The 24,222-nt window shown below is 37.2% G+C and overlaps 1 long non-coding RNA gene across 2 annotated transcripts in view; it reads right to left on the bottom strand.

Annotated features, from left to right (window-relative positions):
- The window catches only part of LOC141553725 (uncharacterized), a 56,559-nt gene extending 36,953 nt beyond the window's left edge, over positions 1 to 19,606 (bottom strand). Inside the window, exons 1-3 of one of the 2 annotated variants that reach the window (XR_012485614.1) lie at positions 19,528 to 19,606; positions 7,159 to 7,315; positions 4,602 to 4,725 (exon numbers count right to left, since the gene is read on the bottom strand). This is a non-coding gene — a long non-coding RNA (uncharacterized LOC141553725). Of the gene's footprint in view, positions 1 to 4,601; positions 4,726 to 7,158; positions 7,316 to 16,954; positions 17,032 to 19,527 lie in introns of those variants that run through there. The other variant, XR_012485609.1, reaches the window with a different exon arrangement.
- Between the last annotated feature and the right edge of the window lie 4,616 nt (positions 19,607 to 24,222).

The following is a 24,222-nucleotide window of genomic DNA, read 5'->3' as shown; positions in this document are numbered from 1 at the left end:
TCTGTATTCATATCCTTGGAATCCAGACTTCTATGAACTTATTACCCTTTAAATCAGCACAAATCCCATTTCTTTAAATCCACCATTACTATGAAATGCTTCTTAATTACTTCTCTGAAAACCTATAGGTTGCTATAGCAATTATTTTTACCTATTAGCCCGTGAAATATATGTGACATTTTATTTTGTTTCCTCAAATTGTTACTGAAATCTCTATTGATCATTTAATTGCTCAAATATTTATAATTTAGGTTGGAGAACAAATAACAAATTCCTTAGCAGCGGGGACTGTCCCTTGAATTTCTTTCCCTATAGCATCTAGTACAGTAAGACTGTTTTAGGCTTACAACAAATACCTGTTGACTTGATTTAAGACCTGTTAGCTATCTCAAGAATGACTTTGCAAAGACAATCTCTCTCCTTCTGTAATTAGCTTTGCTGAAGAATGTTCTTCTAACTCATGTCAAAGACTAATCTTGGCAGATTCTATTTCAGCTTCAACCTTCCTCTCTTTGACTTTGATAGGGATTTCATCATAACAGAGTATCTCCTTTTCTCCATCACTGTACAATTTAGAGTTTCTAGGACTTACTGATATTCTTACTTCTTAGAACATGCCTTCAGTGGCATTTCTTCCTCTCCCACTCTGATAGGATATTTTCCAACTCCTCTTTGTGGGATGTTAAATTTGACCCCGAATTTAAAGCACAGACTTGGCTCTTAATTGAAATGAGGAAAAGAAGACAACCTCTTTATCCTTCCCTTTTTTGGGGAATATATCTCTAAAGCATTTTGATGCCAAGGTTTAAAGTGGAAAAAGTACTTCCTATAATAAATGTAATGTTTCTCTGGGGAAATGAATACAAGTGTTCTGTGGAGAAGTGGGTCAATGTACTTGAAAAAGCTTGGAACCTTACCTCCCTTGTGACTTGGAAAAAGAAAAAGAAAGGAAGGAAGGAAGGAAGGAAGGAAGGAAGGAAGGAAGGAAGGAAGGAAGGAAGGAAGGAAGGAAGGAAGGAAGGAAGGAAGGAAGGAAGGAAGGAAGGAAGGAAGGAAGGAAGGAAGGAAGGAAGGAAGGAAGGAAGGAAGGAAGGAAGGAAGGAAGGAAGGAAGGAAGGAAGGAAGGAAGGAAAGGAAGAAAATAGCTTACAGTGCCTGCTTCTACTGCTTTCCTACCTGTTGAAACAAATTTTCCTCATTTACTCATTCCTCTGAGAATGGTTTTTACATGCTGCAGATAACTACTTCCCTAATTTACCAAGGAGTTTGAGGTTTATTAGTTACCATCATCCTGATTTAGCCCATCTTCTCAGATGGTTTACAATAGCTGATGCATATGCTATAACTTCTTGGAGCCACAGGTGAGAATTGGGTTAAAGGAGACATCAAAGGTAGATGAGCAGTCATAGTAGGTAATGTACAGAACTTTCAAATAATCAATAAGGGACATTAAACAACTTCTCCATCCATCCAGCCTAGTGTCTGAACCAGACTATTATTAAGTGCTAGAAGGGAATTTCAGAGCACCTAGTCCAGGCCCTTACCTACATTAGAAGTTTAGTAACTCAATCAATAAGAATTTATTAAGTACTAATTATATTCCAGACACTGTGCTAAAGATTACAGAGATAAAGGAATAGTGAAACCATCCCTGACCTCAAAGAATTTACACTCTTAATGGCAGAGATGGCATATACCTATATACGTCTATACAAAATGGATATAAGGTAGATATAGGGTTACCTTAAAAAGGAAGACATTAGTAGTTAAGGGACTGAGGAAAAGTCTGCTACAGAAGATAGTCATAGGAGCAGTCTTCAAAGAAGCCAAGGATCCCAACCAGCAAAGACAAGGAAAGGGAGCATTCCATACATGGACAGCAATTCATAAAAAAAAAAAAAAAAAAAAAACAGAGGAGGTAGAGTGCCATATGCAAAGATTAGTAACTATGCTAATATGGTGCATGGAAGAGATCAAATAAAGTAAACTGGTGACTGAGTCATTTTCCTGTTGACCCGCACCTTTTTAATTTTTTAATTTTTTTGCAATTTCCCAAGAAGGACAGAATACAGCAATAGATTTTTACTCTGCTCAGTGATTCACACAACTTGAGAATTCATCCTATTTGTTTTGTAAAAGTTACTCATTCCTGCCTACAACAATGGAGTTTGCTGTCTATATCAGTTCAAGTGCTGAGCAAGAACAGTACAAAAAGAAAGCAATAGCATGAGGATGCAGAGGATCTTCAAATAATACTTTCTCATAATATCACAGATCTTAAGAGCACGGAGTCATAGATTTAGAGCTAGAAAGAACTAGTGACATCCTACAGTGTAACTCACTCATCTTACAAATAAGGACAAAAAGGCACAAAGAGATTAAGAGTCTTGTCCAAGACCCAGACAGTAAGTAGCAGAGACAGAATGTGAACCCAGGACTTTCAATTCTGAAGCTAGCATTCTTTCCACTGTACCACGGGTGCTATTCATTATTACAATAACAATTCAGTCATTAAGTCTGTCAGCAAAGAGAAGTCATAATTTGGAGAATTTGGAGAATGAAGCAGGAGGATTTATCCACAATGGAAAATCATATTAGCTGATGAATGTATAACGCTTTAAGGTTTCCAAAGCAATTTACATAGATTATCTCCTATAACCCAGGTGGAAAATAGCAGGTATTATAAGCCCCAAGACCTGTGAGTTCATTGATGTAAGAACACCCATTCTGAAAACTCTCATATCAATGCATTTTGCAACTCCTCTGAAATTCATTATCTGAGAGTTTCCTAGAACAGAGAGATTAATTTTCCCAGAGTCACACATTTTGTTATGTATCAGAGATATATGAAGTCTAAACCCAATTCTCTATATGTTAGGCCAGAACATGTTTCCATCTTCACTTTCCAGATAAGGACAGCAAGACTCAAAGAGTAAATGACTTTCTTTTAGTCACACAGCTGGTGTGGTAGGCTGTGGTACAGTTGGACATTAAACCTGCCATGGATAGCAGGGATTAATAAGAAGTTTCCCCCAGATGAATGTCCTAAATACCATTTCACTTGTTTCTAAAATCTATAATCCCTAACTCTCTGCTAGTGCCTTCACCTAGGGTCACCAATCAGGTCTTCTCAATGGAACAGTAATAAGAAATTATAGCCAAAATATTCTTTACTGTTTCTTAAAATATACATATATCCTTTATGTATCAGTAAGCAACCAGGATTCTGAGAGCTTCATTGCCCCAGATCTGAGCCTTAATCAGTCATATAGGCAGGATCCAAATGCTGGTCTACCTGAGTCCAAGTCCATCACCCCCTCCACCAAGCAACAAAAAAAGAGTATCTTCAGCAGACCCTCATGTGGAAACTTCTTGCCTGCCTTGCTTCCCTCTTTAGCCAGATAGCGATAATGCAGCTGCAATGGATTTTGATGAGTTTCAGCTGTTGTTCCCCATACCTGCTAGAAGTGAGGTTACTCCCCCAAGGTATCCACACTGCTGTGTTTTCATGAACTGTGGCAGAAATTGATAAGTCGTTGTTGGAGGAGAGGGGACATTCCCAGGTTCAGACCCCAAACTTAGTGCTTAAAATGAATTGGAAGCATCTGGCTGCTTTGCTGTCTGTAGGTAATGATGCAGCCACGTCACAAACCCAGATGTGATTCTACATTTCTGCAGCTGTTCTGATGGGAGTTTCAACACTCAAAACATCTGCTATTGGGACTCTGTGGTGCAATTCTCACTCAATCTCATTGGGTTCTTTTTCTTTCTCCTCCTCCCCCCCCTCCACAAAATGCATTTTCTTTCCTCTCTGTAGTTTCTTATTTTGCAAAAGGTGTTATTCCTTGCAGGGGAATAGAAACTAAATCCTATGTAACATGGGAGGAAAATCTACACCATCCTCAAAATGTGTTTGGGGAGGGAGTGAAGGAAGAGAGATGTATAAGTTTGACCCAAATTAACTCTATGAGAGTTGATGTAGTAGAACATTAAAGACTGTCAAGGAATTCCAAGTTTACTGTAAGTGTAAAAATCTATGTAGAATGAAGTCTGTGGAATGTTGATTAAGTGAGCTTTGGGATACCTTTTCAATTCCAGGATGTTAGTCTCTTGGTTATCTGCCAAACCGTGTGAACATAAGTGCTCACAGCACTGAATATTTACTGAGGGATAAAAATATCCCTTTAAAACCTAAATCCTTGTTGCATAGATCCAACACATAAATTCTGTCAGCCACATCAGCTAGGGAAAAAATTGAAATAATCCTGAGCAGATCTCCTAAAACCATGACTAGACCTAACAGAGATTTCATGTACAGATATTGTTCCTCATTATAACACTCCATTCTTCTAGCCTTTGTTTTTCACACTCTCAATCCTAGAAATAGGTTTAAATGCAACAAATGTTCCCCAAACTTTGTGCTGTGTAAATATGAGCTCTTCTTATCATGGTTATCAAGTCCCAGAGTATCCCAGAGCTTCCTAAATAAAATTCAGAGTCTCTTAAAAGAGCTCAGCCCAAAATGGAGTCACAAAAATTCAGACATGACTGAAATGACTAAACAACAAATATGCAGTTGTATATACTGTATTTATACATACCTGTATTTTAGAAAGCATTGAGGATGGACAGTAAACTTGACCCAAGACTTAACAGAAGAAAGAGAACAAATTGTATTGTTCTGGAGAAGTTGCTCAGTGTTTTCAACTATATCTAAACTTCCCCCTAGAAGCAAATACATAAATAAAAAAAATGAAAAATATTTTTCCACCATTGATCTAGTGAAACATTGCTGGAATTTAGGATGAACTCAGGCTTAGGAGAAAAACTATTATTTTTTTTAGGAGAAAAACTAAAGAGAACAGGAACAAATTTAGGAAGAGTCATCATAATATAGGTTATGGAGTGCTGAATCTGGTGCCAGAAAACCTATGTTCAAATTCTCCTTTGATGTTTATTAAGTGTAGTATCTTTAGTAATTCGTTTAACCATCCCTGGGACTCAGTTTCTACATGTGTAAAAGATTTGACACAGTGGCCTCCAAGGTCACTTCTTGCTTTAGAGCTATGAATTTAGGACTTGGTTGCCCTTCTTAGTCCATTCTCCAGCTTATCAACATCCTTCCTAAAATATGGCGCTTAGAAGTGTACCAGATATTCCAAGCATACTAAGATGAATTACTGGAACTTTTGATCTCTAAACAGTACTCTTCTGGTAATACAGCCAAAAATCACATTGCCTGATTTTGGCTGCCATTTAACACATTTGATTCATACTGGGCTTTCATTCTCTTAGGGTTTCTTTCCTAGTCTTTGTCAGATAAACTAAATTCTAACCATACCTCTTCCATAGTGTACCTGTGAAGTTAAATTTTATAATCTAAGTGAAAGATTCTACATATATCCCTATTAAATTTAATCTTGATATTCTTTGCTCTAAATTTCTAGCTTGCTAAAAAAAATTGGGGATCCTTTTGGTCACATAGCATGTTAGCTATTTTCTCCCACCTTTGAATTAACAGAAAATATTACAAAAATGTCATATATGAGTTTATCCAAGTCACTAATAAAAATATTAAACAACCATAGTGTCAAATGAAAATTAAAAACAAGGGCCACTAATATGTACATAAAGATCTATGCTGTCTGCTTATTAACTTAGTTTTAAAATGTATTATTATCTACGTTTTACTTTAGTTTTATTTAGTTTGTTAAACTAGCCACATGCTTGACACCTCTATTAAACAGCATGGGACAGAGCACAGATGTCTGAGACCTCCATTATAGACTTCCTTCCAAGATGACCTTGGCTACCCATGACTAGTCTTTGTACCTAGGTATTCAACCAGAGCAAAAATGCATTTAATTTTGCCACTAACCATCCCACATCTCTCTACCTTTTCTATAAGAGCATGTCAAACACTTTGATAACATGTGGTATTCTCCTTATTCACCAGTCTAGTCTCCCTAACAAAAATAAAGGAAGATTGGTTTGAAATGAGCTGTTCTTTATGAAGCCAAATTGGCTGTTTATAATCATTGCTTGACTCTCTAAACATTTACTAGCCAGATTTTTTTGTAATTTAAGTTTGCAAGAAATTAAAGACAAAGTTACTGGTTTATAGCTTTCAAACTCCTCCTTCTTAATTAAATTCTCTTTCTTAAGAAAAGGAGTGAACTAAACATGTCTTCTTTGCCCCAGTTCTCTAATATTTCCCCATTGTGAATACACATGCAGAGATAATTATTTTGCTAGCTCTGAATTATTGGCCAGAGCTGGCTGGATGGTATGAATAAGGAAAGTCTGTCTGGCCAAATTTTCCCTGGAATAAAGTATGTAATTTAAGGTGGAAGAGAAATAGAAGGGGCTACATATGGGAGATTCTTGGTGATCTGCAATGTGTATAAAGAGGGGCAGGAAGGAAGGATTAGATCATGAAGTGTGTCTGGTGTATGAAGTAAAGCTGAAAGGGAAAGAGGGCTGGATTTAGGCTTCAGGTGGAGAGAGGCCTGATAGTTCAGAAATGTTTCCTTTTCTCATCATCTCTTTTTCTCCCAAGATTTCATCCACTGCAACTTCCCTCTGGTGTCATATTTCTGCTTTAGCTAACCACTCCACCAAGCTATTATATAGATAAGGGAGGAAGGAAATAAACTAAGTGCCTACTACATTTCTAGCTAAGTACTTGGCAAATACTATCTTATTTGATCCTCACAACACACCCTGTGAGGGAGGTGCTACTATTATCTTCATTTTATAATTGAGGAAACTGAGGCAGACACCATTTAAATTTTCCAGTGTTATAAGTGAGAAAGTATCTAAGGCTAAATTAAAAACTTATCTTCCTGACTCCAGCCCCAGTACTCTATCCCTTGCACTACCTAGATAGCTGCCTCTAGTCTAAGAGAAATCAAAATCTTCACGACTGTGACACCAGAATTCACAAAGGGGAGCTATAGGATTTCTGAAGGGATCAAGAGGGACCTAGTTCCTGAGGAACAAAAGTGAGCAAGTTTAAAGTGATCCCTTAGAATATCATCAATCAATATAGGCAGAAAGACTAAGTATAGTCCCAAAATAAGATCCATAAGAAGAGTTTGGAGTTGGTAGTGAACTAAGACCAAAGCACAAGTACATGATAGGAATGGGGGCTCAGACCTCCACAACCCTCCAGGTCAAGTTGGGCTGTGAGCTGCAGAAAGGCAGTGGCACCTAGAGCTTCTAGCCATATGGCTGCAATGGACTCTTCCTCATCTTCCATTCTGAGACCTTCAGTTGGACAGCAGATCAAATAGATCTGGAAACTGAAAGAGACCTGGGAAGAGAAAAAGGTACAAATAAAGCTGCCTATAGTATTTATATAGAAGCAATATGCTCTTTGACTCCAGAGACACTGTATACTCAGAGTAGAATTATAGAAAGGGCAGGTGGTATCATTCCCCCATTCCTTAGATCTTTCTGATTCCTTCCCCTGGTTGTAATTGTTTTTGTTCAGCATTTCAATTATATGTGATAGTTCATGACCCTGTGGGCCAATAGTTCATAAAGTTTTCTTGGATTTGCAATTTTCTTTCTCCGTTTTTTATGCAAATGGTCACATAGCTAGTATCTGAGGAGAGATTTGAACTCAGGTCTTCGTTACTCCAGTTCCAGTGCTCTATGGACTAGGGGCGCATTTAGGGTTAGGGTGCCTATCCCTAGCATCCTTTTTTCTTTCCTCCCCTTTGGATCAGTGTAGCAGATCAGTCCCAGTGATAGACATCACCTGTCTAGCATCCTGGGCATGCTTGATCTCTTCCCTGGGTAGAGATAGAGAGAAGTATACATTCCTTGCAAGGGGGTTGGCATGTGTCCTAATCTTGGGTAGAAATGAAATGTGATTCCTTAATTTATTTCATATAATTGGGGAGTGGGGTGGGATGAAATGCCCTCATTCTGTTTTTCAAATGCTCCCTCTCTCCCTGGTACTCCATCAATAAATGTGACTCACTAAGAGGTCAAAGAATGAGAGATCATCCCACGACCTCCAGCTTCACACTGTGATGTTGCCTCTGGCACTTCCAAGTTGTGTGATCATGGACAAAGCACCTATAAAATAGTTCTACAAGCATTTCATTCATTCCAATATCAATCCAGAGATACCAGACTGCTGTGGTTAGTTCTATCCTATTTATTAGTTCCCCTATGGAAATGACTACCCCAGATTCAAAGTACTCTAAAACAGTTGCCAGTCTCCCATTCTTTCTCCCTCATTCAACATACTCTGTGATGCAGGGGCTCTGGATTTCTTATTGTTCCTTGCACAAGGCTATCCATCCCTTCATTTTGAGCACTTTCACTGTTTGTTCTCTCTGCCTGGAACTCTCTCTTTTCATCTAGCTTTATCTCAATTTACCCTGTATAGCTCCTTTGTGCATAGTTGCTTTCATGTTGTCTCCCTATTTAAACTGTGAGTTTTTTGAGAAAAGGAATTGTTTGTGCCCCAGAGTTTAGCACAGTGCTTGGCACATAATGGGTGCTTAATACATGCTTACTGACTGAAAGACACTAGTGAGTTTAATTTGTCTAGGATCAATCAAAAGATACAATTAGCTCAAAGCAACAGCATTTATTAAAAAGATCAGGACATGTTTAACCTACATAGGATTGCTTGCTGTCTAGGGAGAGGCGAAAGTGGGAGGGAGGGAGAAAAATTTAGAACACAAGAGTTTACAAAGGTGAATGTTGAAAAGTATCTTTGCATGTATTTGGAAAAATAAAAATAAAAGAGCAGGGTAAGAGCAATAGCAACAAAATATCATTGCTCTAAACTCAGACCACAGTCTCTCACAAATACACAGTTATCTATGGGAAGAGAGGAGGAAATAACATGTTGCTAATGAAAATCACACTCTCCAATGCCCTAGTTTCCAACACACCCTATTTCTCACAGTATCCAGCATTTCTATTATGTCCCTTGTGCCTGCTCTGGTTCTGAGGCAAAACTAGATTCTAGAACCAAATCCAGATATAGACATTATTGCTTACAGAACTTTCACAAAAATGCTAAGTCCTAGTAAGCATCTCAGCTCTCCTTCTTCTTCTGAAAAAAAAGAGCCATTTCTAGAACTCTCAACTGTTCTCAGCAATTTAATTCAACTACAAAGCTAAACTTTTTGATTGAGCCATTTCCTCAGATATCCTTATGCTTCTGTTGCAAGCTACCACTGCCCATGGCAAGGAAAAGATGTCATATCTCTTTTCCCTTCTTCTTGCTGCATCATTTCTTGCTCTTCTCAATGGATTATTGACCTGGCTAGTTCAATTTTGAAAAGTCACCAGATATATAGCTAAGCCATTCAGCTTTAGCCTTATGATTCTATCAGGTTGATGGTATAACTTTCACACTTTGTTTTGGGGTGATTTACAAAAATTCTTAAATTCCTTCTCACTCAAACTCTCCAAGTTACTATTTCTTATTTGTATTATTCATGTCACATGGCTATGGGAAGATTCAAATGAATATAAACATCTGTATCCTTACCATCTACAGGAAAACTCTCTTCAATTTGACTTCTGCAATGAACATTCTGTGGCAAACACATGTGGCTCGCATACATTTCCCTGTTTAATGTCCCACCTGATATTTATGATCAGAGAGTCATCAATTAGGTTATCTCTGATATTTTAGTCATTGTTTGGGTCCTGATTGATTTAGATTGAATGTAAATACCAATCATTTCTGCTTTGTTTCAAAATTCTGAGGCTCTTCCCCTTCTAGACTTAATTTTTTAAGTAGATGAAAAAGGAGATGCTTTGTCTCCTTTGTCACTGAATGGGTGTGACTTCAAGCAAACTGAGCTCTGTTGAAGATTTTAGCTTAAAAGTCTCCCATTATATCTAGGACCAGCTCCAATTGTCCTGCTCTGTATCTTGCCACAGGACCTAGATGGCTCTGGAGGGGCAAGTGAAGCAAGTAACCTTGCACAGGCCATCCTCATTTAAATCCAATTCATTTACATGTCATGGCATCACTTCCCTGATGTCATGGTTCTCTTCCAGAATGGGAAACCTTGACTTTTTGAAGATAAGGTCTTCAACAGATCTCAGTTTGACTGAGGCTACACCTATTCAGTGATTAAGACTTATACCTGTGTGATCCAGGACAATTCACTTAACAGTTTCCTCATCTGTAAAATGATCTGGAGGGAAAAAAAAAAGCAAACCACTCTATTTGTCAAGAAAATCCTAACTGGGGTCATAAAAAGTAAGATAAAATTGAAATAACTGAAAAACAACAAATCCAATGAAATCTTATATTCACTAGGTTTTTTAATCAATCTTTTATAAGAAAGAAATGGTCAACTGTGGAATACCACTTATGAAAGCCTGCATGCTCTCATACTCATGTAAAGGAAGCCTTCAATAAATATATAGATTGTTTTCATAAAATATTTTATTATTATTATAGGATTATTGTTTATTATTGTTATAGGATTATTGAGAGAATGAGGTCAATATAAAGAGGGAAAGAAGTATATGAATATTTGTGTATTAGACAAGGCTACCCAAGGTTAGAGATACTCCTATTTTTACATTCATCTGAATTCATCACATTCTCCATTTTGTGGTACAATCAAATTGCAGAAACTACAAATTGTTCAGTTGTTCCCCTACTGATGGACACTTATTTTCTTTCCCATTCTTTGCTTCAACAAAAAGAACTAACATAAATATCCTTTCTATCTTTGACCACTTTGGGATAGATGCCTAAGGTAATATCACTGTGGAAAAGGCTTTGCAAATTAATTTTCCAGAATGGTTGAATGGTTGAACCAATTCACAGCTCCACCAATAGTACACTAGGATGCACTAAAGTACTTTTCCTCCCACAAACCCTTCAACAATTATCGTTTTCATCTTTGCCAATCTAATGGGTGTGAGGTGACATTCAGTGTTGTTGAAACATGCATTTTTCTAAATAAACTGGAACCAATTGTATATGATTGATGATAGCTCACATCATCAACCATATATAATTTACATGTCTTCTTTGTAGAAACACCTATTCATATCACTTGACATGTCACTTCACAATGCATCTATTGAGAAATGATTCTGATTCTTTTATATTTCTGTCAATTCTTCATATATTTTAGGTATTATAACTTTATTACAAAAATTGTGAATTTTTTCCAAATTGTTTTCGGATTCCTTTTTCTTTTTCCTGATTCTAACTGCATTTATTTTGCATATAAAGAAGTTTTTTCAATTATATGTAATGAAATTATTTATTTTGTCTTTTTTGATTGTCTCTATCTCTTGCTTAAGTAAAAATACTTCTTTAGCTATAATTGTGAAAAGTATCTCCTCTTATCTTATGATTTTCTTAGGTTATAACTTTTTATAGGTCATGTATCTATTTGAAATTTGCTGTGGTATTTATATAAGGTGTTGGTCTAAATCTATCTGCCAAACTGCTTTCCAGTTTAACCAAAAGTTTTTACCAAATAGGGAATCTTTACCTGAGTGATCAGTGTTTTTTGGTTTAATTTTCACTGTACTATTATGAATGATTGTTTCTATGTCTAGTTTAGCTACTCTGATTTACTGATCAACTTTTCTATTTTTAATTGCACCAAATCACCTAGTAATCCTAACAACTACTTTCTGTGGTACTATTTAAGATCTGATACTGTTTGACTCCTTCATTCCCCTTTTATTTCCATTATTTCCCTTGAGATTCTTATTTCTCCAGACAAATTTTGTTATTATGCTGTTTAGATCTACAAAATAACTCTTTTATAGCTGGATTGGTATAGCACTAAATTCTGCAAATTAATTTAGATAATATCACCATGTTTATTATATTGGCATACTTTGAGAAATTAATGGCTTTCTAATTATTTGTCTTTTATTTTTGTAAATATGGTTTGAGTTTTTCTTATAAAAGTCCTAAGTGTGTCTTGGTAGACAGATTTTCAGATATTTACTATATCCTCTAGTTACACTGAATGGGATTTCTTTTTCTCTCTTTTTTTTGCTAGGTTTTGTTAGTAATATATAAAAAGGACAGAGAGAAGGATTGGTCCTGTGATTTCGTTGATTAATGGGAATGCCCAGGTGAGGAAATTTCTTATATCAGTGCAGGTCATTACTTCTCTGCAGCAAGCTGTACTGAACACTAAGAAATTAAGTAATTCTCCCAGGATCACGTAACGTGTGTGGTGTGTGTGTGTGGGGGGGGGGGGGTTAGTTCTTGAATCCAAGACTTTTAACTTAATGTGGGATTAGAGGTTTTTCTAAGAGCATTCTGCTCATCATTTCTTATGGCACAATAATATTCCATCACAAGATGTATGTTAGATTTGGGGGAAAAAAGTGTAAATACACACTAGAAAATGATCAGAGCTTTTAATGTTTGATAAATGCAAAGGTTCAAGCTTCGGAAAAATGAATTCACTATTTGACAAAAATTGCTGGGGAAAACTGGGAAGCAGTTTGGCAGAAACTAGATATAGCCCAATACTTTACACCATATACCAAGATGAGGTCAAAATGAATACATGATTTAGAAATAAAGGGTAATACCATAAAGAAATAAAGGGAGCATAGAATGCTTTACCTGTAAGATTTATGGATAAGGCAAGAATTTATGAGCAAACAAAAAAATTGAGAAAATTATGAGATATTAAATCAAAAATTTTGATTTCATCAAATTTAAAAAGATTTTGCACAAACAAAATCAATGCAGTCAAAAATTTTTTAAAAAGTAAAAAATGGGGGAGGGAATATATAGCAAATCCCATTAATAAAGGCTTCATTTCTCAAATGTATGGAGCACTGAATCAAATTTATAAAACAACAAGGCATTCTCCAATCAGTAATAAATAGTCAGATGATATGAACAGGCAGTTTTCAGATGAAAACAATAAAAGTTATCTATACTTGGATTAGCAAAATGCAAATCAAACCCACTGGAAGGTAACACTTCAGACCTATCAGATTGTCTAATATGCCATAAAAGACTACATGTTGGAGGGGTTTGCAAAAGTTGGTTCATTAACACACTGTTATAGGTGGATTTGTGAACTGATGCAGTCACTTTGGAAAGCAATTTGGAACCATGTCCAAAAGACTATAAAATTATATACATACCCTTTAACCCAGCAGTATCACCATTAGGCCTATACCCCAAAGAGATCAAATAAAAAAAAAGATCCTATATATACAAAATATTTATAGCAGTTCTTATTGATAACTATTTATAGTGGCAAAGAATTAGAAATTGAAGGGATGCCCTTTAATTGGGTAATGACTGAGCAAGTTGTGGTATAATTGTATATAATTGTGATGGAATACTATTATGCTGTAAGAAATGATGTGCAGAATGTTTTCAGAAAAATCTGGGGAAGACTTACTTTTTTTTCCCCCTAGGAAGGGTTAAATGTCTGAGACCAGATTTGAACTCAGATCCTCCTGAATTCAGGGCTGATGCTCTATTCCACTGTGCCACCTAGCTGCCCTGAAGGACTTAACATCTACAGATGCAAAGTGAACTAGAATACCAGGAGAACTCTGTACATATTAACAATAATGATCAATAATACAATCTTATAAGACAATTCCAAAAGTAGTTATAATGAAAAATACTGTCCACCTTCAGAGAAAGAACTGATGGAGTTTGAATGCAGATTATAAGGAAAGAAGGCAGGAAGGCAGGAAGGAAGGAAGACAAGCAGAAAGGCAGGCAGGAAGGCAGGCAGGAAGGAAAACAAGCAGAAAGGAAGGCAGGCAGGCAGGCAGGCAGGCAGGCAGGCAGGCAGGCAGGCAGGAAGGCAGGAAGGCAGGAAGGCAGGAAGGCAGGAAGGCAGGAAGGAAGGAAGGCAGGAAGGCAGGAAGGCAGGAAGGCAGGAAGGAAGGAAGGAAGGAAGGAAGGAAGGAAGGAAGGAAGGAAGGAAGGAAGGAAGGAAGGAAGGAAGGAAGGAAAGAAGGAAGGAAGGAAGGAAGGAAGGAAGGAAGGAAGGAAGGAAGGAAGGAAGGAAGGAAGGAAGGAAGGAAGGAAGGAAGGAAGGAAGGAAGGAAGGAAAGAAAATCATATTCTTTTTGAAATCTTGTTTCAAGTTTTGTCTTGTTTTGGATTTGTTCTTGTCTCCCACGAGTATTTCTCTCACACATAATCAATCTGCTGCATTTACAACATAAATGTAAATAGAAAAGTGAGTTCTCTATTCAATGTTGCTAATAATGCAAGGAGCATGCATTATGCTGAAAATATATGTATAATACAAATAGCCCACAAACCTCAGAAATGTCTCTAGCCTCAACTTGTTCCTTAGAGAGTGCCTTGATTTTTAAAGGGCCACCAGAGACTTTGATCAATTCTTAAACCAGACAATAATTATCTGTCATCTAATTTTATCAAGCTTGACTAAAGAATTTCAAACCATATAAAGGATGATCACATACAGACACTTCCTTGAATTTAAGACCTTAAAAAAAAAAAAAAAACTATTGGTTAGTTGTTTTTTGTTAATCATTTACATTATGCTTTAAGGCTTACAAAGAGCTTTACATATATTATTTCATTTGATGATCACAAAACCCCTGTATTTGTACCTACTATATTCATTGCTATGTACTCAAGCATGTTTGTTTAATAATATTATTATCCCCAGTGAATTGCCTCATTTTGTTCTGTTACTTGCCCCTTAAATTCTATAATTTCATTGATCAATCTGAGGAAAATTAATTGATCAAAGAATCTCATGATCATCAGCAACTACAATGGTACTATGTATTATACCATTTGTATTGATTTGGGTGCTGCTGTTCAGATCTATACCAATGATAGAAATATGAAGTCTAACATTGCTACTAATTACTACATGTAGCTATTGGTTTTGTGCTAAGTGTTGAATATATGATTCATTGCTTTACCCTTTTAGTGCCTATGACTTTACAAGATTAATGTTTAAGAAACATCTGTTACCTAGTCTCTGAGACTTAGTTTTCTCATCTGTGCAATGGAAATATCAATATTTGTTGTGGGGGAGAGGAATGTGGGAAGGGGAAGTTGTTGTGAAGAAAAAAAATGAGAATCTATATAAAGTTCTTTGCCACCATAATGCATAATGTAAATGCCAATTATTATTATTAAATGAATGGAAACAGTGCTTTTACAGAGAATAAAAAGAGAAGGGTTCTAGAATTGGAAGGAAGCTTAGAGGAGGTTTAACTAATTCCCCATCACTTTTCAGAGAGAGACCTAGAGAAGTTAAATAATATGTTCAAGATCATGTGAGAAATAAGTGACCAAGAGGGAATGTGACAAAGTGGATCAGCTTAATATTTTGAGATTTAAAGGTAAAACCTGTTTGTTTGTTTGTTTGTTTTAAGAATTAACATCTCTTTGGATGGATTTTTTTTTATTAATACTTATAGAATTTTAATGATCTAATTGATCTTTTTAAAACTATGCAAAAACAAATTATCTGTTATCCTCCTTTTCAGATAGTTTTAATCTAGGAGTGAAATGGGATGATTGAGTTGCAGTAAACTCATTAAAGATAGGGCTTCTCTTGAAAGTGCTGTCCCAGCACAATGGCACTAGTGGACAGTTATATTTCTTTGATTTCCTGTCATTGCAGACAGTAAATGAACTGAAAGTAAATAGGAGACATGGAAAATCAATGTGAAGCACTGAATTGTTCCAGCTGCTGAGGCATTGTTAATTGCACAATATTTTCATGGAGCAATTCAGCCCAGATTTGCCAAATGCCCCACATCTGGAGGCCGTTCTGTCTGAGGAAGCTATTCCCCTCTTGCATCTGAGCTATTACTAACGGATGCTTCAAGTAGGGTTTGCAGGAACAGATCCATTCTCCTAACAGCAACCAGGGTGATGTCTGTACCTCTGGTTACCATAGAGATAAGGGGGTGTTTGGAGGTGGAGAGAAGCCAGTGGAGTGGTAATAAGGGGTTTAGTATGCAGAGTGTGAATCTAAGAAACAAAGTTCGTTCTCCTTGGATAGTTAGGCCTTTGGGGGAGGAGGGAAGGTAGAAAAGAGTCTGAGAAAAGGCAAGAGACCACAAAGAGCACAGAGGATGGAAGCAGCAGAGCTTACACCTGTGTGAAGTGCCAACGCAAGGAAGGGCTTCAATAGATCACCAAGACAGAGTCATCTGAATATCTGCTTCCTAAGCAGAGAAATCAAATTCAACACTCCCAATGCACACATCATAGGTTATTTCAATGATGGTATGTCAATATTACTCACTCCTTCTACTCTCCTTTATGAATTCTTACTCTTTTTCTCCTCCTTCTGTTTTCTTTGCTTTTTCTCCTCTCATAACTCATCTTAAGTTCACAGTAGCTTTCCATTCAGACAAGCTTAATCTTTTTTTATGATTTTCATTTTCATTAAGAAAAATAAGGGCTAACAAATTCTAAGGTTTATAAAGTGCTTGTCTCAGAAAAACTGTGAGAAACACTATGAGTATTTCATTTACTTTCACATACTTCTTACTCGTGCTCTTCCCAATACATTGTCTGTGCCTGCAGGGGCTTTTTCTTTCCAGTGTAAAAATGAAGTGGAGACATAAGGATCAATCAGGGAAACCCTAATGAATTTATGTTAGTCCTGTCGACAAAATTATAGTATATAAGTCAGCTAATGGAAATAGAGATATTTCAGGTATTAAATGTGTTTATATTCAGTTAGCTCAGTATGAGATGTTAAAAAAAAAAAACTCTTCAAGAAGACTTGATGGAACTAAAAGGCCTCTACCATTGGCTAGTCAAGAGATTGACCATCCCCATCTTGACTCTTTAAAAACACTCCAGGGGCTGAGTCAAGAAGGAGCTCTGGCAGTTGAGAAGAGTGCCAGCTATAAAAGAACTCAAACCTTGAGGAGGGTGTGTTCCTCACCCTCAGTGGGAAACAAGAGTTGTAGTTTGTCTCTTTCTCCTTACCTCTATTCATCTCTACCATTCTGCAGTATATCTACTTGACCAGTACTAGGAGATATCACACCCAACAGGGAGGAGACCCTGCAATCTAGGCAGGAAACAATTCTGTGAAAGGAGAAGAGAGCCAGATCTAGTTATTAGGAATTAAGCTACAGAGGGGAATAAATATACTCTCTAGACAGCCTTGCAGGAATGCTGTGCCCAGAGAAAGCAGCTTGAGGATGCAACAATAAGGCAGAAGACTTCAAGACCCTCCAGTGCTGGAGGTATTAGTGGATTGGACTGAATGCTCCCTACATGTACCCTTTTCTGGTTCTGTACTCTTGCATGTATTCCCAGACTTCCCATTAGCTCTGTGTGTAATTGTGGAAGAGTACACCCCACATTTATGGAGAGAATATTTTTGTGCCATTGTTCTTTAGGTATCTTCTTGTGAATGTCCTTTGGCTGACTATTAAAGTCAAATGAACCAGCAAGAGCTCATAAGTTAATTTTAGAGGTGGAATCATAGAATACCTTGTTACCTGGGAGATTAAGGGGACAGCAAGAAGAGGTGAGTCATTCCTCTAAAAGACCTAATCTATAAATACAAGTTCAATTCCAAGGTGAGGGGATAAGGATGCTATCTTAATAAAGATATAAAGTCACAGTATGAATATAAAGTTCTTCATACATCTCACAACGTCTTCATCCTAGGCAAGCAGGGAGTATCAAGTGCAAAGCCCAGAATTAGGAAGACTTGAATTTGAATGCAGATTTATATATTTCCTTGTTTTGTGACCCTGGGCAAATTACTTAATCTCTGCCTGCCTCAACCTCAATTTTTAAAATGAGTATTTTAATAGCACTTATCTTCCAAGGTTGTTGTGAAGATCAAATGAGATAATATTTATAAAATTATTGGAACAATATCTGGCATATAGTGGGCACTTAATATATACTTTCTCACTTCCCTTGTCTCACCTTCCTCTTATCATTACTTCTCTGCACTTCCTAACACTGTCAACCTCCTTTTCCCACCTCCAACAGCTTCTATGACTTCATTTTCTCTAATTTTCTTTACATATTTCTGACCATTCCTCAGTTTCCTTAGCTGGTTCATTATCTGTCTCCTGACCTCAAAACAAAACTCAATATGCAAAAGTAAATATAAGTTAATTATGGGAAGGGGAGACATTAGACTAGCAGTTGTTGGGCTCAGGAAAAACTTTATGCATAAGTTAATAATCTGAGTTCAAAGGGAGTAAAGGAATCCTAAGAGGCAGAAATGAGAAAATCCAAATACTCTCATTCTCTTATCTGGCTTCTCCCTCTTTCCCCACTCACATCTGCATCCCAGCTTGCCCTGCTCAAGCAGTGTTCTTTGACTCCAGATCCTCACCTCTTATCTTAGAGGTTACCTAATCCTTTCTATTTTACCTCTGAAATGTCTTTTTCATATAGTGCAGTAGTGTTCCATCACAATCAAACTCATTGAGTTATTTCCCAATTGGTGAGCATCCTTGCAATTTCTGGTCCTTTTGTCTCTTCTTGTCTATTATATTTTATGAACACACACCTTTGAAGTGGCTAGAGGGTAAAAACTAATCATATCATCTTAATATGGGAGCCTTTTAACAAGTCCAAGCCCCCATTTTTCAGGTGAGGAAATTGAGCATTTAAGAAGCAAAGTGTTTTCCTCAAGTTCCCTTATATAGTTTATGGCAACATCAACATCAGAATTTTCGATTTCTGACTTCCAGTATGATGTGGTTTCCATCAAAGTCTCGACTAAATGTTTAAAAAAAAAAGAAAAGAAAAGAAAAGAAGAAACATAGAGGCAACACAGTGGATAATAAAGGAAATGTCCATGCCAAGAAGTAAAAATACCTGCACAAAAAGAAAAATAGAGAAGAATCACCCTCCCCCCCAAAAAAAAGGGGGAAAAAAACAAAAAGGTTTAAAAGTTCTTTTTCTTTGAACTAAAAGCTCCTGGATCATAAGTGCCAAAGTAGGAAATGGATGAACAATGGAGCCAACCCAAATCCCCCCACATCCCAGAGGAAACGGCAGAAGGAGAAAGGGGGAGGGAGACAGAGCAGAAAAGAAGATGGAATATTTAAGTACAAAGGGGAGGAATCAAGTCCTGTGTTTCATCTGGCTATGGGGAAAGGGTTCCCAGAACAACAAACCTGTTGTGCAGAACCTCTTGGAGATGGGGGTGGGGTGGGGGTAGATAGGCTCCCTGGAAATCTGACAAGACTGTAGCAAAGAGCACTTGAATGAAGCAAAGTCTGTTTCCTAGTCCTGGTATCTCCTCTGACAGTCATTCATATCCCTGTTCCTCCTTAATAAAAATCTACCATGCACTCCAAAAGAGTAACTAGGACACTTAGTTTTTATTCCACATGCATCTCATTTGTCTTCAGTAGGTTCTTCCATAATCTCATCATTATTGCTATCGCCCTCTGAGGACAGCTGACTTGCATTAATCAGCCAAGCCCCTCATCCCTCACCAGATTCTTTACAGTTTTACCATGCCCTGGGGCATCCTAACTTACTTGAAAAATTAATAAACCTCCCCCCTCTTATCTTACCTTATTAATGTCTGTCTTTGTAACCCATTATCCCCGCATATCATCAGTGATCACTGGAGGATGTAGTGGTCACTGGCTCACTCCCCTAATGCTACCCTGAAACCAGAACGTCCCATGGAATAGCCAGAAACAAAATGTCATTGATAGGCCAACAGGGTATTTGTTTACCAATTCTGATGGCACGATGGAATGAAGGCATGAGAATTCTTAAGCATAGGATAAAGGCCATTAAGACCCATTAAGTTGTTCCCTCCTCCCCCACATCTCTCTCCCCATCTCTTGTGCAACCTAGTAAATCTGACTCATTAGCTCTAGATGTTTTGAAATACTGGTACATTAATCACTTGTGTTTGCACACTGTTTATGTGGGTTGTTGGTCATGGTCTGTAGTTATACTGGCTGTCTCCCTTGCTTACTTAAAGGTACAATCCAATTGAAAATAAAGATTTTTGCAGGTTTGCTCATTACACACAGTGACGGCAGCTGGTGAGTGTCTTTTGCAATTCATCAGAGGCCTCCCAGACCACCTGCTCTTGGCATCCTGCAAACAGCTGGCTCTCTGTAAGTAGCATAAGCTATTACCTTATACAACAAATAAATAAAGAAAGAAATACATGGATGGATGAATAAATAAATAAATAAATGTGAGTGTGTCAGAGCTAAGTTATTTCTCCTGAAAGAAGGGTCAGCTCTTTAAAAGTAAGAATTAACTACCATGGTCCTCTCCTTTTCCACTTAAAAAAGGGAATGGAACCCATGACCAAAACCCACGAAACTTCGAGTAGAGATACTTCTCCATTTGAGTAATATCTCATAAAAGGAAGAAATCCAAGCCAGTTTGGTGAAGCATAAGTGGGTGTGTTTTTTTAACTGCCTGTTGTATCCCATGCTCCATCCCCATGCTCAACCCAAAAAAAGGCCAGAGGGAGCTTTTGCTGAGCTCGATCTGAGGTCGCCAGATGTCCCAGAATTGAGAAGCCAAGCTCTGTTTCCAAGGTCGGCCCCACTTCAGCTTTTCAAAATTAACCTTCATCGGGATATTTATGTAATAGAAAGTGGTCCTTCAGGCTGTTCTCTCCTTCTCAAGTCTGTGCCAACTGTCATAGCCATGTGGTTATAGCTTCCCCTAGCCAACAGAAGGAAGAGACAGAGAGAGAGAGAGAGAGAGAGAGAGAGAGAGAGAGAGAGAGAGAGAGAGAGAGAGAGAGAGAGAGAGAGAGAGAGAGAGAGAGAGAGAGAGAGAGAGAGAGACTGACTGACTGACAAAGAGATAGAGACAGAGAGACAAAGACAGAGAGACAGACAGAAAGACAGAGACAGAGAGACAGAAACAGAAGAAGAAGGGAGAGAGGGGGAGAGAATAGGAGGGGGAGGAGGAGAGAGAGGAGGAAGAAGGAAGAGGGGAAGAGGGAGGGAGAGAAAGAGAGGGGGAGGGAGAGAAAGAGAGGGGTAGGGAGACAAAGAGAGGGAGGCAGAGAGACTAAGAGATTCAGAGACAGAGACAAAGAGACAGAGATAGAGACAAAAAGAGAGAAGAGAGAAAGAGAGAAGGAAAACATTTGGGAGCAGGAACTAAAGAGTAGGCAGTATAGAAGCATCAAAAACCCAAAAAGGCTATAGGCTAGAAGGGAAAACAGATCTTGATCTATAATATCTACATGATGGAGTTGTGTAAGTCAGAAATGAAGTAATTCGGGTAAAGAATTTCATAAACTTTGCAGTACTACGTAAATACCAGTTTATTAGCATCAGTATGGTAGTATTTTAGTCTTCTCTTCTGGTTTAATGGAGTTTCAATAGAAATGGTCCTGGAACAATTCACTATCAGACTATGATTCTTTCATTTGATATTCTACACTACTGCACAGGTAGATAAGGTGAATAACTAAATAAAAATGCTATCTATGGCTATCTTCTATAGACTCCCTGAAAGCATCCTTAGTACAGAATAACTAGACTGACAATGATAGGGCTTGGTGTGTGTGTGTGTGTGTGTGTGTGTGTGTGTGTGTGTGTGTGTGTGTGTGTGTAGAGATAGATATAGAGTACTGGTTTTTTGGTTTAGTCATTATAATCACTCAACTGTGGTTGACCCCATTTAGAGTTTTCTTGTCAAATATACTAGTTTGCCATTTTCTTCTCCAGCTCATTTTACAATTATGGAAACTGAGATAAACAGGATTAAATGACTTGCCCAGGGTTACAGAGCTAGTAATATCTGAGACAAATTTGAACTCAGAAAAGATGAGTCTTCCAGACTTCAGGCCCAGCAATCTATTTGCTGTACTACCTAGCAGTCCATAAATATAGATATAAATTAAAAAATAGATACAGATATAGATATCCTCATGAACTTACATGTTTTTAATCTCCTTTGCTTGGTAACTACATTTTGGTGTGAATGTTGTAAACTATCTATGCATATATTGTGAAAATAAAAGCCTTAAATATTGTTTTTAAGTTTTTATGGTTCAGTGCTATAGCAGGGCAATTTGAAACAATAGTTCTAACAGTGATCATGTTCCAGTTCCATTTCTCTTTATTAGTGCATTTCCCAAAAATCTTTTAAGGCATATTTATCATAGATGAATTGATTTGTTATTTATCCATATGTAAAATAATGAACTTCTATTGTATAATTCTAGACCAGGTCATGCTGCTTAGTATTCAATAAGAGCTAAATTTCTGTGACCTGAGGTTGTGTTGCAGCTTCCAACAATTTCCTCTTTTGATCACTGTCTGGGTCTTTTCAGGACAAACCATCTGTAATTTCTACTTATCATGACCTAAGCCTGAATGATAATCATTTCTCTGTACATTTTCCTTAATTCCATCTCTAATTTCATACAGTCTAGGGTTAAGGACAAAGTTATAACTTGCTATTATTGCCTTGCATTCATTGTCAATCTGTTGTGTAACTTGTAACTCAAGGTATTACTGACAAACATCCATAGGAAGCCCAAGGCTATAAATAATAAAAGCTGTTCCCAAGTTTGTTAAAACATTGGTGCATAATGAAAGCATTCATGTCTTCAGTCTACTTCTCAGCTCCTCTAGTACCAGAGTATTTCCAGAAAATGAAGTCTTGGTATTTCTAATGGCATCTGTGCATGATGAATGCATCTGTGTTTTGTGGTTCCAAAATACAAAGAAACATCACTTTCTTCACTATCTCTGGTGTCAAACTAATCATCCCAACACATTTGAATTCAGTCTTTAATCCTCCTATTTCCTTGACTTTTAGAAGAAGATGCATTGCACTGGTTAGTGAGCTAATCCATTTGGAATATTGCCACTAACCAGTTTACTAGCATCAGGGCAACAACAAGCATGAATTTGGACAGACTTCAAGAGATAGTAGAGGATAGAAGGGCCAGGTGTGCTATGGTATATGGAATCCCCAAGAGTCAGACATAACTGAATGGCTGAATAATAATAACAGTTTGCCATATTTTAGTATTCTTTCTAGACCATCATAACTACTTCAACAATCATAGGACACTCAAAGTCTACTATACATCATTTTGGCTCCATACTCCTATTTTAGCGCTACGCCTTTTCCTGGTATGGACTTTGAATGGATGGTAGTGAAGATGATGATGATTTTTAACTCTCCAAAGCAGAGCTTGGAAGTCAAAGCAACTGAGAAATAGGAGGGACTCCAGAGCCATCTCCCTTGAGAGATTTCTAAAGTTCTGTGCAGACCATGCTACAGTCTGGGGACTGTCACTGATACCTACAAAGGGACAGGTCTATTCACTTACAAGGTTGTACTTTATAACTCTTACCAAATTTTTCCTACTATTTTCACCATTGCTGATTTACACTCACCCATTCAGGCTCTTCAGACTTCTATGGATGTGCTCATCTGAACTTCATTTAGAAAGAACCTGCTTCTTGCAATGTACTGTATGGAGTAGAAGGTATCATTTTAGTTTCATTTGTGTGTTTCCAATTTTCTCATTCAAGGTCAGAAGCCAGCTTGACACTATCTCAAATATCATCATATTCCTCTTAATGAACGGATAAATTCTCATCAATGCCACAGACTTTTTGATAAACATTTATGGATTCATATATATATATATATGTATATATATATATATATATATATATATATATATATATATATATATATATATATATATATATATATATATATATGAAGACATAAGTTGAGAAAAAGAGGGACCTTAAATTGTTCTTGTTTGTAATTGTTCCCCTCTCCACTGGATGGGTCCTTGACTCCTCTGCATAAATTTCATCAGTAACTTTATATGAGTATTATATTGAACAAAGAAAAAATGCAGCTGAAAGAATTCTCCATCCCCTACACAAATGCACAAATATTCCCTCCATTGTATGTTCGCTGCCAGAACTGCCAAAGTGCCTGATCCTTCAATCAAAAGACTTCTATTTTACTCTCTGAGTAACTCTGAGAGTTCTGTTGAAAAAAAAATTATCTGCTATGTATAGACCAAATTTTCTATCTCTTAAACCTACCTCTTTATTCCATTCACACCTCACTGTGACTGTGGAGGATTCTTCTTCCTTTTTGGTATTTAATCCTCTCCAATATTTATAAAGACTGTCATTGGATTCCCTTGAAATCCTTACATGAATTACACATACTTAATTCAGTCTTCCCTCAGAAATTCTATGCTGAATGAGCAGAGTTATCCAAAAGATAAAATA

The sequence above is a fragment of the Sminthopsis crassicaudata genome, chromosome 1 (assembly GCF_048593235.1).
Source record: "Sminthopsis crassicaudata isolate SCR6 chromosome 1, ASM4859323v1, whole genome shotgun sequence".
NCBI lineage: Eukaryota > Metazoa > Chordata > Mammalia > Dasyuromorphia > Dasyuridae > Sminthopsis > Sminthopsis crassicaudata.
This window is presented reverse-complemented; position numbering and strand designations above follow the sequence as displayed.